We start from the raw sequence: 5414 nt of genomic DNA, 5'->3' as shown, positions 1-5414 counted from the left end.
ATAATTTTCTAGTTCAAATCATTTTCTAACAATGTCATTGTTTATTCATTTAACTTCTGACATTCGCTTATTAATTGCATATTTAATTTATATCTATATGCTACAATAAATTGTTCGTTTAGTATTTGATATTAAGTAATAAAATCCCAATGTAAATACTTATTAAATTCATATATAAAATCAATGGATAATCATTCAAACTTACTAATTTATTTATATTATTCTTTCAATACATTTTAGTTAATAAACGTCGAGGATTACGACTTTACGTAAAATAAAAATATTACCAAAGACATATTAATAATTTACAGCCACACCTCTTCGATATCTTTAAGTATAAGTGAAGAGCAATTTTTTCATTAGAATCAAAAATTTTTACAATCAGCAAACCTTAACATACAATAAGATGAATTGTAAGTGTATTTTGTAAAACAAAAATAAATGAATACATTCGAGTTGTATTATAAGGTTTTTTTGTACGCATATTTCATATAAAGTGAACACAATTTAGCATTTTACTAGTTATAATTTATATAAACGAAATAATACTCGTTCATAAATCAGGTACAAAAGTCAGGTCGTAGTTCAATGCTTTCGATTGGTTTTTCTTGCCTTGCTGCTTATTTTAACAAATTTCTTACTATATGTTCATTCACTGGCGCATTTACCTACTGCAATCGTATAAAATTTGATCATCTGAATCTTTTGCGAACCTTTATGTTTTCAGATTTTTCGAACCCAAAAAATGAAAAATATTACAATTAATTAAGTAGATACGTGTATTTTTGAGGGTGTGTTTGTGTATTGGTTTCTTCTTTTGTTAATAGCTCAGAATAAAATGAAGATTATAAAACAAAACTAAACATGGTCGTTGAAAATAAAACGTCATTCTTGCCATTACATTTTGGTACCTAAAAGTCGAGGGCCGGGAAAATAGACAAAAGTGGTTTGTCATATCCTGTGAATGATAGGTTTTTATTCGTTACTTACATTTATACTTTTTCATTAATTAACCAGATGCAGACAGAATTTTTTTTATAAAAATTGCAATAACTGTTGATGCTGCGGTTTTTTGTATAATATTTTAAAACTGCGATATTTTTCCTAATTTTTGCGCAAGAGATGCGCTGTCTTTTTATTTTTGGTCTATAAACACTTCATTTTCTCTGATTATTTGTTTTTATTATTTATGAAAAAAATTTTTTAAAAGACGAAAGTTCTAAGTATTTTCGTTTTAAAAAATTAAATTTAGAAAATCGTATTGTTTAACAGTGCAGTTACAAAGTTGAAGTTTTTCTAGTTATAACAAAATAAACCAAGTCATTCTAACTTTAACAGAACCCTCCATGTTCATGTTTAAATATTGATTTATGATCGGAGTGTGTCAAGTTACACGTACTGTCATAGTGTTGGCTTGCTGGTGTGATAAGCAAAACTTATTTTTTATTATATTCAAATATTTAAAATTTAATAAATGTTCTGAATATAATTACTTGGATTAGCATTTGTTTAGATTGTCTGACTGTAACATTGACAAATCAGTTCATCTCTAGTCATAAATATTCCCAAAAAACTCCACTTTTCTATAGTATGTCTATGGGAGACCTTCTTGCCGTTAATTTGCTTTAAATTTCTTGTTTAGACGCGNTTCGGATAAACGACACTCTACTGTATTAAACATTGAGAGTATTTATCACTAATGAAATTAAATGATAACTTTTGATGTTTAAAAATAATTTTCTAGTTCAAATCATTTTCTAACAATGTCATTGTTTATTCATTTAACTTCTGACATTCGCTTATTAATTGCATATTTAATTTATATCTATATGCTACAATAAATTGTTCGTTTAGTATTTGATATTAAGTAATAAAATCCCAATGTAAATACTTATTAAATTCATATATAAAATCAATGGATAATCATTCAAACTTACTAATTTATTTATATTATTCTTTCAATACATTTTAGTTAATAAACGTCGAGGATTACGACTTTACGTAAAATAAAAATATTACCAAAGACATATTAATAATTTACAGCCACACCTCTTCGATATCTTTAAGTATAAGTGAAGAGCAATTTTTTCATTAGAATCAAAAATTTTTACAATCAGCAAACCTTAACATACAATAAGATGAATTGTAAGTATATTTTGTAAAACAAAAATAAATGAATACATTCGAGTTGTATTATAAGGTTTTTTTGTACGCATATTTCATAGAAAGTGAACACAATTTAGCATTTTACTAGTTATAATTTATATAAACGAAATAATACTCGTTCATAAATCAGGTACAAAAGTCAGTTCGTATTTCAATGCTTTCGATTGGTTTTTCTTGCCGTGCTGCTTATTTTAACAATTTTCTCACTATATGTTCATTCACTGGCGCATTTACCTACTGCAATCGTATAAAATTTGATCATCTGAATCTTTTGCGAACCTTTATGTTTTCAGATTTCTCGAACCCAAAAAATGCAAAATATTACAATTAATTAAGTAGATACGTGTATTTTTGATGGTGTGTTTGTGTATTGGTGTCCTCTTCTGTTAATAGCTCAGAATAAAATGAAGATTATAAAACAAAACTAAACATGGTCGTTGGAAATAAAAGGTCATTCTTGCCATTACATTTTGGTACCTGAAAGTCAAAGGCTGGGAAAATAGACAAAACTGGTTTGTCATATCCTGTGAATGATAGGTTTTTATTCGTTACTTACATTTATACTTTTTCATTAAATAAAAATTGCAATAACTGTTGATGCTGCGGTTTTTTGTATAATATTTTAAAACTGCTATATTTTTCTTAATTTTTGCGCAAGAGACGCGCTGTCTTTTTTTTGTCTATAAACACTTCATTCTCTCTAATTATTTGTTTTTATTATTTATGAGAAAATTTTTTTAAAAGACAAAAGTTCTAAGTATTTTCATTTTAAAAAATTAAATTTAAAAAATCGTATTGTTTAACAGTGCAGTTACAAAGTTAAAGTGTTTCTAGTTATAACAAAACAAACCAAGTCATTCTAACTTTAACAGAACCCTCCATGTTTATGTTTAAATATTGATTTATGATCGGGGTGTGTCAAGTTACACGTACTGTCATAGCGTTGGCTTGCTGGTGTCATAAGCAAAACTTATTTTTTATTATATTCAAATATTTAAAATTTAATAAATGTTCTGAATATAATTACTTGGATTAGCTTTTGTTTAGATTGTCTGACTGTAACATTGACAAATCAGTTCATCTCTAGTCATAAATATTCCCAGAAAACTCCACTTTCCTATAGTATGTCTATGGGAGACCTTCTTGCCGTTAATTTGCTTTAAATTTCTTGTTTAGACGCGTTTTACTCCTTAAATCGTCAATTCTATTATGACTAAATGAATATTAACCAATGAGTGTTATTTCAAAACTTCCTATTCAGGATTTTCCCGCGAAGAACCAATGACATCCAAACACACGTGTTCGGAGTTAGAACGTAAAAACATTCAGAAATAGCTATTATCTTCATGTTATATCTGTAATTTCACTAGTTTTCATGTTATTTGACTTTACTTAGATCAGAAGATTACTCGAGAATTTTTCTGGAAAATTCAACTCCTGACATTACATAATATGAGAAAATGTGTAAATAAACGCATGCAAAATTGTGAACTACAGTCAAAAATTGCAAAAATAGTCGAAGTAATATAAAAATAACATATAGTATGCATTATCTGGAAGGAAACTTGTGCTAACTTCGACCTGCAGATGCTCGTCCATTCCTTTTTTATTACAGTAATTAGAGACATAATGTAAATACTTAAAAACATATAAAAAAGAATGATAGGATATAAAAATAGTTATTACGTAAGTAGTATAGAATTAAACGAATGACATATAATGTTATACGTAAATACTTACAAAATATAAAAGTGTCGATTCTAATATAATGTNTGACCCACGTACAGTTACCAGAACCAGTCAGAAGAACACTGAATCAAGGATTATATTATAATGGACCGGAAATATTGAAAACTGAAGACATCGCAGTTTTTACAAAACATCTATTATTGAAGTTTTTAGAAGAAGACAGGCGAACTAAATACAAAACATTATTTTTGAACTGTAAGACTAAATATCTGCATTTATAATTTTCCAGTATAATAAGTCCTGTTAATATATAGAAAGTACTAGTATACAAAATAAATTATAAATAAAGAAAAACAAATTTATGAAACAAAATATCACATTTATTCAAATAAAGAACGAGTAACAAATGAAAGTCTCTAGTAATTAGAAAACATGATATTATAACTATACTTAGTAAATTATCCATTGATTTTATCCAAAGTTTATCTATTGATTTTATGTATGATTTTAATATGTATTTACATTGGGATTTAACTGGTAAATATCAAATAGAATATCAACAATTTATTGTAGCCAACAGACATAAACTAAATATGCAATCAATTAGCGAATATCCGACATTGTAAAAAATGATTTAAATCGGAAAATTATTTCAAAGCATCAAAAGTTATCATTTGATTTAATTGTTTTTTAATATTATCTGATTTTGGACACCCAAGAAGTTCGATATGTAAATAATTGTAGTTCCATTTTTTAAAAAGATTTTTTTTCTATCAGTATATCTTTTAATAAAAATATTTCTGTATACGTTGTGAAATAATTTAATAAGTTTTGTAAATTACTATGTTTCATCCAGCCAGATATATCCGATGGTTTTCTGTCTATAGAAGTTAATGTATGAATTTTTTGGTATTTAAATCAACTTGCTGTTGATCTTTCACCGACAACTGATTCTTTTTAACAAAATGAATGTAATTATCACAACTCACTCAGAAAATAATAGACTACTCAACTACACTTTAAGTTGCAGAGAAATTTTATTTAAACGTAAATATCTTTTTTGGCCAATTCGATTGGCCATACATAGGTTAAATAAATGAGAATAAATAATAATAAAAAGTCATTGCGGCGATGTGGGTGAAATCACAAAAATCGCGTACAATAAAAGTATGAACTCCATCATGAAAAAAATTTCAGATTGGAAAAAGTTTAAAATGATTTTGAAAATAGCTCTGAACTTCTGTAAGATATTAAGGAATTACAAGGACAGCATTAATAAGAAAGAAAAGGCAGGAATATACAGTACAGTAGAGCCTCGATTATCCGACTCCTGATTAACCGACATTTCGGTTAACTGACTGTCCTAGTCGGAAAATTTCAAATGTTCACTAGTGATGTGGCGCTACAACATTTGGCTATGTCCTGGCTACTTTAATATTATTTTTACGTGTTTTAGCTGGCAACACTTATTCGACCATAAAAGTGAGCCAGTATTTAAACGAGGCTTAATTTTCTAATTTTTAACGATACAATAGCGACGTTTACAGTTGAGCATGATC

Source organism: Centruroides sculpturatus, unplaced genomic scaffold (assembly GCF_000671375.1).
Source record: "Centruroides sculpturatus isolate CEXI.00-Female unplaced genomic scaffold, Cexi_2.0 scaffold551, whole genome shotgun sequence".
NCBI lineage: Eukaryota > Metazoa > Arthropoda > Arachnida > Scorpiones > Buthidae > Centruroides > Centruroides sculpturatus.
This window is presented reverse-complemented; position numbering follows the sequence as displayed.